Source organism: Monodelphis domestica, chromosome 8 (genome assembly GCF_027887165.1).
Source record: "Monodelphis domestica isolate mMonDom1 chromosome 8, mMonDom1.pri, whole genome shotgun sequence".
Lineage (NCBI taxonomy): Eukaryota > Metazoa > Chordata > Mammalia > Didelphimorphia > Didelphidae > Monodelphis > Monodelphis domestica.
Genome location: NC_077234.1, coordinates 229658839 through 229672687, shown reverse-complemented (window position 1 = coordinate 229672687; position 13849 = coordinate 229658839). Strand labels below are relative to the sequence as shown.

The following is a 13849-nucleotide window of genomic DNA, read 5'->3' as shown; positions in this document are numbered from 1 at the left end:
GGAAAAATTCCTACATTCTACCACAGCACAATGTGATTCCCCAGAAGACCACATGGCAATGACAAGGAACTTTCTCTTAGTTCTAGGGAAGTGAAAAGTAAAAACTCCAACACTCCATCTCTCCTTTTAATTCTGGGTGGGACCTAGTGAATGACACAGGATGAGCATGTATGGATGGGTTGTGATCAGCACTGCAGATACATATGCATTTTCTTTCTACCCCTCTTCCAAACTTCCCTGCTTCTGTCAAGAGTACCGACATCCTCTAGTTTTCCCTTAGAAATGGTAGATTCTCCCTATCTAACTTTAAAATGTACCTAACTTCATTATCACTCTCCACTCTTTATTTTCACTAATCCTATGTATCTAAGTAGTTGACAAATCTTGTCATTTCTACTTACAATATCTCTTGCAACCATCTTTTCCACCATCAGAGTTCAGGTCCTCATCACCTTTTGCCTGGATTATTATAATGGCTTCCTGATTAGTCTCCCTGCCTCAGTTCACTGCCTTCTGCAACTCACCTGCCCCTCAGTAGACAAAGTACAGCTCTGAACAGAATATTCTTCTACTGAATAAACTCCAGTCATTTCCCACTGACTCTATCATTAAATATGGCATGGTTTGACTTGGCATTAATGAGTCCTTTACAACTTTGCACTATCGACCCTTTCAGTCTTATTAAACTTTAGACAAAATGACATTCTTGCTATTCCTTCCACTCACTTGAAAACAAAACAATATCCAAATGAATAGAAATTAAGATACCATGCTTTCCATTAAACTGAACCACATAAAGAAAAAGCACTGGATTCATATTGAAAACTTCTGCTGAGTGGAAACCAGAGACAATCAACTTTTGCCTAGTGTTTTTACTTTGTGCATGATGCATATCTCCACAAAGAAAAACATGAGTCCTACTGAAAAGCTTGGTTATATTCATTTACTGTCATGACCCAATATTTGATGGTTATATTGTATAACTTTCAATAAAGGGTATCAAAAAGGAAAGGAGGAGAGGAGGAAGGAAGGAAGGAAGGAAGGAAGGAAGGAAGGAAGGAAGGAAGGAAGGAAGGAAGGAAGGAAGGAAGGAAGGAAGGAAGAAGGAAGGAAGAAAGAAAAAAATTCAGTTGCTTGGCAAACTATATTGATCAAATTAACTTAATAATTAATTAATATTAGTTTCTATAATTCTGCTTTGTCCGCCAGGTCATATACAATTAAAAAATGCAACACATTAAAAAAATGAGGAAACCAAGGTTAGAGACTTTCTTCTGTAATTTAGAGTTTTAGTTTCCTGGGGTTCTGAGACATTGAGTGACTTGCCCAGGGTCCCACAGCCAATAACTATTAGAGGTTGAAACTAAACATGGGATTTCCTGACTAACTCTGCTGCCTCCTAAGTTGTGTGTTAAAAAACAAAACAAAATGAACAAACAAACAAAAAATAGTCCTTTCTGTCTTGGGATCAATTCTAAGACCAAAGAGTGGCAAGCTGCCTCCTAAGTTTTAATAAAACTAAAATGCAACTCCTGAATGTTTTTTGAAAGAGAAAGAGGGTTTTTCCCCTTCCCATAAAATGGTTTTTATTTAATTTACATTGTTCTGTCTGCCAATTTCCTTCTAGAAACATTATTCAGAAATGGCATAATCAAAGCACATTAAATTTGGAGTCAGAAAATCATAGTAATGGAGCCAGAAATGTCCCTAGCTCCCTGGGTGGACTTGATTCTCAGTTTCCTCTCTAGATCCAAATCTAACATCTCTCCTCTCTTTCCTACCCCACCCCCTGCCCCTACCATGCAGGTAACTTCTCCACCCTCACTTCTTTTTGAGTTTTCTTTCAGAGTTGTCTTCTTCCATTAGAATTGAGGATAGGTACTGTCTTTCTGCTTATATTTGTACTTCCACCACTTGGCACAGTGTTTGGCATATAGTAAGCACTTAATACTTGCTTAGAACTTATTGAATTGTCTTGACTACCTCTTGGTATTTAGGATCCACAATTCTATGATCCTGTGAATCAGAGAGTATGCTTTTCAATGAGCTTAGTCCATTTGTGCTCTGATGCTTACAGCTCTTGCAATAAGCCAAAACTTTTCATTATCAAATCCGATCTTGGGAGTAATTAATTTTAAAAGATACATTTTATCCATTCCATCCCCTGAATCAAGGTAGTTTATAATATTGTGTGTTTATGAGAGAAATTACTGTATGCTTTGAATTGTGGGTATAGGAGCAGCTAGGTGGCTCAGTGGATAGAGAGTCAGGCCTGGAGATGGAAGGTTTTAGTTTCAAATATGGCCTTAGACGCGTCCTAGCTGTGTAACCCCAGGCAAGTGGATGAGCCTTTTTTTTTTCTTCATGATTTGTTTGTTTTGTTTTGCTTTTTGCCATTTCCTTCTCCAGATCATTTTATAGAAGAGGAAACTGAGGTACACAGGATTAAGTGACTTGCCCTGAGTCACACAGCTAGAGGCCAGATTTGAACTCACAAAGATGAGCCTTGTTGATGCTAGACCCATGATAATGAATCTGTGGTACACATATGGCACACAACCCCAGTTGCCTAGCCCATACCTCTCTTCTGACTTGGAACCCATAGTTAATATTGATTCCAAGACAGAAGGTAAGGGTTTAAAAAAACCAAAACAAAAAACTGCAGGCACAAATTTGGATACCATCTTAAAATGTTCAAAAGTTTAGCCTTTACTAGAAAACATTTTTTTGTCTTGCATCAACATGTTAATAAAGTCTAAAGTTCTTGCACAAACAAAACTGACTTCAGTGAGAATTATTTTCACACAAAGACTTCAGTATTGTAAGTAGTGATGAATTATTGAAAGCTATGTTTTTAGGCTGCCCAAAGCAAAAAACTGGTCTTGCAGTGGGGGAGTTAGGATGAGTCTTAACTTGGTGCAATGGGTTTGCATGTACTTTGGATAGGAAAATATAAGTAATATTTTCAAAGCATTTTTCTTAATCTTTCATGACCAGAGCCTCTATTGGGCAACCATATATTTCTTCTTATGTTTTCTGTTATTTCTGGAATCATTTAAAGGCTGTCATTTGAAAATGTGAGTTTTGGTTTTATATTAATAACCAGTTTGCATAAAAGTCGTTCCTGATTCTCTAACTTCTGTTGAGTCCTCATCTACCTTGTATTTATTTTGCATGTCTATGTACACACATATATGTATGTGTTCATATACACATATACATACAAACATAGAAAATATATATACGCACATAAACCAAGTATACTTATTATCTTCTCTGATAAAGTATAAGCTCCTTGAGGGCAGACACTATTTGATTTTTTTGTATTTGTATTTGTATCTCCCAGCTCTTAGCACATTGTCAGGCATTTGGAAGTTTTTTGTTTTTTGTTTTTGCTTGTTTAATATGATTTTAAAGACTTATAGTAAGACATGAAGAAATTAACATTTTTAATGTTTTTCTTGCTCTTATATTCTTGTTTGCTTTGGACTTTAAGAGAGCAAACAGGAAAGCACCAAGTAGAGTCATGAAGTTTTGACTTTGAATGCTCATTGTTGTTCAGTCATGAACAAGTCTTCATGACCCTATTTGAGTTGTTGTTGTTCAGTAAAGATCCTGGGGTTTGGGTTGTTTTTTTTTTCTTCATGATTTGTTTGTTTTGTTTTGCTTTTTGCCATTTCCTTCTCCAGATCATTTTATAGAAGAGGAAACTGAGGTACACAGGATTAAGTGACTTGCCCTGAGTCACACAGCTAGAGGCCAGATTTGAACTCACAAAGATGAGCCTTGTTGATGCTAGACCCATGATAATGAATCTATGGCACACATGCCAGAGAAGGTACACAGAGTTCTCTCTGTGAGCATGCCAGTCACTGGCCAGAGTTCCTTACTAGAAAGGCAGAGGGATTCAGGTGGAGCTGCTCCCTTCCCCCTCTCAACCATGCCTGACAATATTTTCTCACATCACCCAACCCTCTTCCCAGCAGCCCAATGGGAGTGCTTACTCCCCTGCCCCTCTCTACTCAGGCTGAGAACATTCCTCACTTCATCTGTCCCTCTGCCCAGAAGCCCAATGGGAACATACAAGAGATAAGGAGGGTGGCTCACAGGTGGCACAGCTGGAGGGGAATGGAGCACTCTAGTCACTCCTCTCCCTCTTTATACTTGCTGAGGACATTCTTCACTTCACCCACCAGCCTAATAAGGGTGCTTTCTCCCTTCCCTGTGTTTTTTAAGGGTGGGGTGGGGTGCATAAAATACTTGGTCTGTGGGGAGAGTATGGCACATGGTCCCTGTGGGGAAGGGACAGGATGTACAGTGCAGTCTCTAAAAGGTTTGCCATCATTGCTATAGACATAGCCCTCTATCCCCTGTGCCACCAAGCTGCCCATTTGAATGTTCCTTCTTACCATCTCTTTCTATAAATCCAGGAAAATGTCTCTGAGCCTCAGTTTCTACAACCATAGTAGTTACCCTATTGGTGGTTCACATAAATAAAATGTTTATTAATTTTTAATATATCAGTCATGTTTATTTCTCAATTAGAAAATTCTTATGCTTATAGGATTAGTTTGTAACTTAGAAATAGATTTGGTGGTTGCAATTAATCTGACACCATCAACACAGTCACACTCCCTTGCCAATATCTTATCTAACAGAATCCCAGAATCAAGATAAGGAAGTAGATTACAGATGTTAGTCAAGATGAGCATTGATGAAAAACAGACACATTGATAACTATTATGAATGAAATAAAGCCAGATCATTCATTTTAAGGTTCATATATGTTTTCCTTTTGGTAGGCCACTATAATCACATAGAATAACTGTCACTTGCTTAGAGAAGTTCCTTAATGTTTAGATTTTCCTCACTCTTCATCAGAATTAGTTATAATTCTGAAGAATTATTCCTACAACTAGGTGGTAGAGTAGGTTTATTTTGGGAGATTAATGATGAACAATTGTCTGAGATCAACTAAATTATAAATCTGCTTCAAAACTAGACTTGCATTTACCAAAGATGTTTTTGATAAAATTCATCCTTACTTCGATAAAAGCCGTGACTGATTTCAACTTTTAAAATTGGGAAACAGGCTCTGAAAACTTAGGACATTCCCTTTAAAGTTATCATCTAGTTCTTCAGAGTTACAGGTATAGGTATCATAAATACTCTTTCTCAGCATTCAGTGGGAAATTAGGGAATTGCCAAAAAGCACCAACGGGACCTTAAAATCCTAAAATAATGAAATCGTCCTAAAAAAAAAAGAATTCTTTTATACTGAGGAGTTCCTGAAAAAGAATGCTTAGTAAATGGGGGATTTTGATCACTTTTATTATCTTCTCTACAAGAGGAGTAACTCAAAATTTTTGACGGACTTCTATTAACACATCTATTATTTTGTGTGGTGCTTATTCCTTTGCAAATGACTTTCTGAGAAACTTTTAGAAACAAAGAACACAAAGAACGGTGTCCCACAGCTTTCTCCCTTAAAAACAATCCCTTGACTGACTAATGGCAGTTTCAGAAAACCACTTAACGTAAAAGTATGTTAGCCACTTACTCTAGTGCTTCTCCCCCCAATTTCCTAGCATAAAGATGATTTTTATTAGAGTGTGTTAATCCCTTTGTGCTCTTCCTCGGTGCTTTGTAGACAGAATGATTTCCCATAATCCGTTCTGGCATGTGGAGAGTTAACCAGGTTAAAGGGATCCCCAGCTAGCTTCTTTCACCAGGAATGCAATTCATGTTTACCTATATAAGGAAACCTGTTAGACTGAAATCAGTTTGGCGGATTTTTAAGCTGACAGAGAGACATGTAAGCACACACCCTGGAGAGTGGGAGTGCTTGGTAGGCTGGACAGAGCACAGCTTCCTGAATCTCAAACTGACTGCAATTCAGCTGATCCTGAGAAAAACAGCCCAGGAACCTTCTCCCAAAGCAGGCTGCTCCAAGGAACTATCTGCCTGGTTTCTGAGATCAAGCTTAAGGAGGGGAAAAAAAAAAACCCAAAGGACAGGAAAAATGGAGAAGGTAAGATGTAGATTGTTTTTTAAAGAAATATTTCCTTGACTCTTGGAAGTGACACTGTTGAACTCCTTGTGGAGGGTAAGAAACTCTGAATGGTGCAGCTTATCCATGTTCCTTAAACAGCAGCTCATTGCTGCCTAACTTATATTTTTCGGAAATACCTTAAGACAGCTCTTTGCCCCTTTAGGCACCCCAAGTGTCCACAGTCAATTCTTTCAGGGACTCAGATGTTGTAGAAAGTTTAGATCAAATCTGAAACGGTCCGGCCTTAGAAATGAGCAAACTTCCTTATCTTGGATGCAAACGGAACAGTGCAGAAGAGTCTTAGGATGCTTTGAGTAAATGCCCGAGTCCCTAAGGACAGAAGAGCAGATGCGAAGTTTGAGTTCTTAAAACCACAGGCAGTAGACTATTTGGCAGCCCGTAATTTGTCATTTTCTTCCAGAAAAAAACAAAAGCCCAAAGTATTATTTTTCATTCATTTAATTCTAATTCTCTGAGGGGCAAAATTCTCACAATCAGCCCATGCAACAAAGGACACCTTCTGAGAGACTTGGGGGGGGGGGGGAGGAGGCAAGCTGTGCTTTGTTCTATCGAATGTAAAGAAACTTTCTCTGATTCTTTGACAAGTACAGTATGCCCCTTTTGTATATACAGCAAGAAAGATGGATAAAAGTTTTCTGCCCTTTGGCTTTGCATTTGATTAGCTAACTTGAGGGGGTAAGCCCTACTCTTTGCTCTCTTCTAAATGTATACAAGATACCAATCTGAATGTAATTAAACAAGGAAATGTGAAAGCGTGTAACAGACGAACGTAGAGAATTTGATTCTACTTTGGGACCAGCAGTTGGAAGATGTAGCAGTTGGCGAAAAGCTAATGAAGTTTTAGTCTGGCTCACAGGTAAACTTTGTGAAAAGGCACTGGCCATTTCAGTTGAAAGCAATTGTCAAAAGTCATCCTGAATCAGAGGCACAGATTTTGTTTTTATTTTTAATAGCCAGGTGGTTTCCTTAAATGAATTAGCCTTGATAATTGTATGATTGCTCTGACTGCTCATCTCTCAAAGAAGTATTGTAGTTATCCAGCACGTACAGCTTCTTTAATCTTAAGAGCTTGGGGAACAGGATTGCATTACTCATTATAAAAAGTGGCACAATGACCTAATTTCATTTTTCTAAAAACTTGACTTCTCTCTCTCTCAGATTTAGATAAATAAAGGTAACTTTCTTTAAAACCAACCAGAGAAAGAAAACCTACTTCCCCTCTCCCCCATACAATTGAATTGCCAAGTCAAAATGCATCTTGTATGTAAAATGTTCATTTAATACATAGTGATGGCCACTGGCAACTCCTAAGTGATGAAGCAGGGACTAGATGACCATGGATCAAGCATATGGTAAAATTAACTGCTGCTTAGGGTTGGAGATTGAACTGAATGACCTCCCATTTGCCTTCCAACTTTGAGATCCTACAACTCTAAGGGCATTGGTTTGGTGTATTTTTTAGTTTAACTTAAAAATGTCTAAATCAGATCTGGAGAAGTAATGCATACAGAGGACCTTATATTATTCCTGTAGAGGCGTAATTGGATGTTAGCATAAAAGATGGGGCAATTAAAACTTTTGGAAACTTTTTAGCTTCCAACAGTTGTTAAGAAAATGAAGCATTCTTGATATCCCATGAATCTCAGTAGAAAGCCACAACACAGGAAATTCAATGTGCTTTTTCAAATATAGAGTCAACTCTTGATAATCTGCATGAAGATGATCCATATACTGGTTTATCTGCAACATTTGTTTAATCCCAAACTGACTTCTCCCTAGCAAGGAGATAACTGTCACTTACCTTACCTTCTTCCTCCCCATACACCAACACACCTCAACCCCAGCAATTGCACGCAGTTTTTATTAGCCTAAAATTTTAATTTGGAGGTCGTTGTGCCAAACTCCAAATGGTTTTTTGGATTCATTTTCAATCATGCCTACCATTGCTTTCGGCATTGTTGCAGGTGATTGATTGAGAGATGACTGGGCTACCGCTTTGCTGAGTTTCTTTCTCCAAAAGGAGATCTGCTACTGAGACAAAAATGAATGCTACACTCCACAAGAGGTGCCCCTGGGGAGTTCATTAGCAATGAATTGGATTATTCTAGTGCCCAACCTACTCCCTGGGTGAATGAAAGTTAACTCTCTTTGGAGCCTCCATTAACTCTTTCAACCTACTTGGGTACCATTTCCTAAGTGACTTAAGCACAGAGTAGCCCTATTAAGCAGCTTCATTTGGACCCAAAGTCTAGTTTGGAAACTCCAGATTTCGGATGCAGTGTGTTAATTTTGGATTTGGGGTTCATTTCAGGGAAAGTATAATTATTTTCATTGTCTTTCATGTAGTCATGGGAATGGTAAGGATTTTAGAAAGTCAACTAGTCCAATCCCATATTTCTATGTAAGGCAAGACTTAAAACATTCCAGATGGGGGGCGGGGAAGAAGATATCTGTTCTTAAAGATCTCTTGGGAAGTAGATTGCAGCCTGTTTATTCTGATGTTTAATCAAACGTTGAAAGCCCTTCCTAATGTCTCTTATCCTTAACAGGATTCCTTTCTCTTAACAATTTAAAGGACCATCTAGCTATGCTTTTTCTAGATATCAAGGAAGTCTATCTCCTCATACAGGAAGTCTTAATGAGAAAATCACATGGTTACCAGACATAAAATTGGTATTATTATACACAGACTTAGATATTATAATGCAATAGTAAATCACATTCCTATGCCAGTCAACTTCCCTGGACAACTTTCTATTCAAAAAATAAATAAAAAAAAACAAACCCTAGCTTTGCTGCATTGTGACCAGAGTACTGACAAACAGGAAATTGTTGCCAGCCATCTCATGGATACCCCTCATGGGATAGACTTTCCCCAAGTTTCTAAATATCAACCTCAAATAGAAGTAAAAAATCACAGGCCAGATTTTCATAGGATCATAGATTTAGAGCTAGAAGTGTCCGGTGTGTGTATGTGTATTCTCACTCTCTTTATGTGCATGTGTGTACCTTGGCTATAAGAATCTAAGGTCCAGAGACGGAAATTTGCCCAAGGTCACATAGCTGCTGTGTAGCAAGAACAGGATTTGAACACAAGCCTCTCACTCTAAATCCGACACACTTCCCACGCTACCTCATCTGGTTTTATTTTGGAAGAAAACAATTTATGCTACTTGTCAGCAACTTTCCTTGTTTCTCTTTTGGGACGAACAGACTGTTGAATTCACCATTCTTTAGGTTTCCCTCTGTAGATCTTCTCTTCTCTCTAGCTTCCTGGATGGCTTGCCAGTCTATTGATTTCCATTGTCTTTTCTCATATTATTTCCCATTTTAATCACTGATTCACAACTGGTTTATTGAATGCAAGGCACTGGGGGGCTAAGTGCTGAGGGTGATACAAAGACATACCAAATATGAAGCCAAACTTCTATACAACTTAGCTGAGAAATGTCATGAGCTGTATGATAGAACGGCTCTAATCTAAGAAATAACCATGGCTTTTGGTGCTACAGGTAGTCAGCACAGCTTTTACTGAAAGGGTTGTGCCTGTATGAAGAACCTCCTTCAGATGTGGCCAGGACTGCATTTGCCTAAATATAATGCAGCTTTTGGAGAAGAGGTTTTTTGTTTTGTTTTTTTAATTTAAATTTATCTTTTTTCCATTAACAAGCATGTATTTTCTCTCCCTCTAACCTCCTCTGCCTAGAAAACAAAACTAAACCTTTATAACAAATATGCGTCCTCATGTGACACGCTAGAGCAATTCCCCTAACAATGACTACTATTATATGTTATATACATGTCATATATATGTAGTATATAGAAAGGATCTAAATTTTCAGGAAAAAAATGCCCAAACAAAGCAATTCATATTGATGGCTCTCATTGTTGGAAATGATTAAGGTGCAAGTTCAAATACACATTCCAAGAAAAAGGACATGAGCAGCTGCCGTCATATTTACCGTTGTGTGTTTAAGGCTTAGAATCAGTGACAGAGAATTAATAAGCGGTTTGCTCCGGTAGGATTCTGTAAGTATCTAGGGCACTGGCAGAACCAATTTAAAATATATTTATATTCCAAGAAAGGTTAGGTGATGAGATGATAGAATTTATAAAGTGAAGGCAATGCCTCCTAGTTAAATGTAAAAGTACATTTCCATTTTTTAATTAATTGCTTGCAATCACATATAAGGAATCCTTCAGTGAATGAGGCTTTCAGAGAAACTTAGTTAAGTTAAAAGTTCATTCTGAAGATTTGATTCCAAAAAGGTGGTTTTTTTTCCTTTATGTAAAAGAAAAATTATAATAATGGCAATGACAAGAATGCTGACATTTTTCTTTTTAAACTTATTTTACTGTATTTTCTTTTTTATATTATATATTCCTTTTACATAAATTCCCATATTCTTATATATTTCTTTTTTATATTTTACATGTAAAATAATTTTTAACATTCATTTTCTGTATGTTGTTCCAAACTCTTTCCCTCCCATCCTTCCCCCATCCCCAAGACAGTAAGGAATTTGATGTCATCCCAAAATTTTTCAAAGGTTGTGCTAAAAGAATCTGAGTAAAGTTGGGACTCTATGATAGATAGGACTGTGGGATGTGGTACATGGGCATGCACATTTACAGACTCATCTTCACTTGTCCAAAACTGAAATTAAACAGTCTCTTCCATTTGACAGCGTTGAATCTTAACACATGACTGAATTGGAATTTTTATCCAAATGCCAGAGTTCCAAAACACTCCATTATTTATAGGTATTGCCCCGAGAGCAGGGCTCCAGTACTTAAGCTAAAATTATTTTTTACTCAGCAGAATCAAATTCTTCTGCTATTTTGGCCTCTGCTGACATGCATTTATCACCTCAGAACAAAACAACACACACACACACACGCACACACACGCACACGCACATGCACACACAGACTTAAACAGCAGATAGAAATGTGCATTCCAGTTCTTCTGTTGAGCCCAATGTTAGGAAACAAAAAGTGACTAATTGGGTTTGTGTTTTGATGGTGGATTCACATCTAAATAGCTTGTGGGTATCATCCACAACATCAGGTTGCTCTCTTTCTCTCTGATGGACAGATACATTGATAGATAGACTGATGGATCAATTGATTGATAGATATAAATGTGAAAAGGGGCAAAAAATACACTTGTTTGGTTGTTAGTGTGACTTTCTACCACAGATACAATGAAAAGAAAACCTTTACATCCTTTTGAACAATGAACAGCTTTGAAATAGTGTTATAATAGAAGTCAGTAGGTAGACTGGGCAGGAGAAGTTTGAATAAAGAAACAGTGGAGGAGGAGGAATACACAAGTGAAGGAGGGCCAGAAGAGAGCTAGAGATAGTAAATTCAGCAAGCCTCTGACAAACTAGCTTTGGGATAGGAAATGTATTTCAGGATAATAAAATTCACCTCAATTTACACAGTCTATAAAGCTAGCAGAGCATGTTGCATACATTATTTCCTAGCTTCACTACAATATCCTATGAGGTCTTGTTAACCTCCATTTCACAGATGAGGAAACTGAGGCTCAGAGTGGCTAAATAACTTGCCCAGGGCATGTTGTTGGTATATGTGTGAAGTGAGAGTTAAATTCACCTATTCCTAACCTCCAAATCTAGTGCTCTACCTACTGCCACATTCCTCTGTTATTCTAGCTTAGTTTTCCTTTTTCTTGTACATGCTACTTTCTGAGGGGAAAGTGGTCTTGAGCATTCCTTAGCTGACTCAGACTTACTATTCCACCTCTTGATGCCCTTTGTTTCTCCCTCACTTCCTATGCCTTTATAAATCACATCTGCTTCTCTATCAGAGTGGAAGAGACCTTGGGTTCATAAAGGCTTTACCAGTGAAATAGAGCCTCTGAAAGTACTAGGCAGCTGAAAAACTTTGAATATAGGTCAGGCGTTGTCTGAGGACCGATCCAGACAATGGCAGAGAACTTATCACCAGGTTAGTCATAAAGTGATGAGTTTTTCAGCTATAGGAATACTTCAAGATTGGTCTAGCTCTCAAGGCAGGGCAGTTGATGATGGCGGCTCTTATCTGTATATGTGTGTGAATATACACATATATGCATATACATTTTTTCTCCAGTTATATTGTCCTGTGGCTGTGAATTTCTCCCATTTCCTCCTAGCTCATTCTTCTGTAATCAAGTTAAAGAGATTTTAGCAAGCAGACGCGGACACATTCATTTCTCTCCTGACACATTTTATCACTGGCAACTGGGCTTTTTGGAAAATGTAACCAGAGAGCTTGCAGTCCTAATTTCACACTCCCTGTAGGGTTTTGTTAAAAGTTTGATGTTGCCATTATGTTATCTATTTTGTAGGGATGGTTGTGTACAGCATGTGTCATCACATTGCCCTTAAGTGACCTCAGTAAATTCCTTTCTTCCCCACAAAGAACATATCTAACTGGAAAAAGCCACTAATGGCTGAACAGCTGTAAGCAACAGTGAGAGCAAAAAGCCCTAGACACTAACAGGTGTTAGAAAGGGAAGGGCTAAATCCTGCGGAATTCAGTTAGGAGCATCTCCCGAAGATTTCCCTGAATTACACAAGTCCAAGTAAAGTTTGGAGCGGACTCTTGTAAGATGGTCTGTTCTACAGCCACACCCACATTCATGCCTCAGTGTCCACAGTCTGTCCATAAAGCAGCAAAACTATCTCTAAGACTTTTCCAAGCAACCAATTTCAATGTATTCTGCTCACTGTGTCTATGTATTTACCCCTACTATAAAGCACACACACACACACACACACACACACACACACACACATATATTAAGGCTCACATGTAGTTGTGTGTTCACGCATTCATGTATACTTCCACACAGCCTTATTTGTCTCACACATCTCTGCTTCCATGGATTGAAAAAAATGAAGCACTATCCAATGGTAAATCAATGGCACACTGGACACCTCACTGATATCCTTACAGGATCAGCAGAATAAGAGAAAGAGCTTCAGGACATAGTTATGTGGATGCCCAAAGCAAACTTATGGGCAGACATTGACAAGGTTTGTACAGCTTGGATGGATTGCAGTCTATATTGTTGGAGGGAATACTTATATTGATGAGATCATAGATCCATTGGGAAATCTTGTTTATGGGGCAGTATAGGTTGTGTAGGAAGATTGTTTGAATTCCTCCCTCCCATGGATTCATATATTTATTCTCTCTCACCACCACCAATATTCAGTACAACAAGCATTCATATACCCTACACCACACAAAAAAGGGACTAAAGAGATTGCCAGTAGGGTACAGAGAAAATGCACCCATTGGAGTAGTAAAACTTGAGTTTGAATTTACTCTTTGTGACCATAGGAGCAGCATTTAAACTCAGTGGGTCTCAATTTCCTCAAATATCAAAGGATCAGATTGAACTAGATTAGTCTAAGCCATCTCCTAGTTCTATGTCCATTGGTTCAGTGTATGTTGTAGATGTTCTACATGGGAGAAGGTTCTGGGATACTTAATTGACGATGAATTCTCCTATGTTATTTCCAAATGTGCTTGGCCCTCAATTTGCTTACATTTATGAGGTTATATTTGTTTTGCAAATGAGAATGAAGTGACTTTTGTGTTTGTCGTAGGGGGTGATAACATTTGTTCTAGATCTGTGATTTTATTGGGATAATAACATGCTATAAGGAAACTCCCTCTATGTAAGCAGATGGGTACCCATATAAAAATACTGAGTCCTAGTTTCTTGGGGCATTGAGAAGTTAAGTGACACACTAA

The 13849-nt window shown here is 38.1% G+C and overlaps 1 protein-coding gene across 1 annotated transcript in view; it reads left to right on the top strand.

Annotated features, from left to right (window-relative positions):
- Positions 1-5814: 5814 nt before the first annotated feature.
- Positions 5815-13849, top strand: part of MID1 (midline 1) — a 453084-nt gene continuing 445049 nt past the window's right edge. The window contains exon 1 of the mRNA XM_007500937.3: positions 5815-6031. The gene's annotated coding sequence lies outside the window, so the exon portion shown is untranslated. The remainder of the gene's footprint in view (positions 6032-13849) is intronic.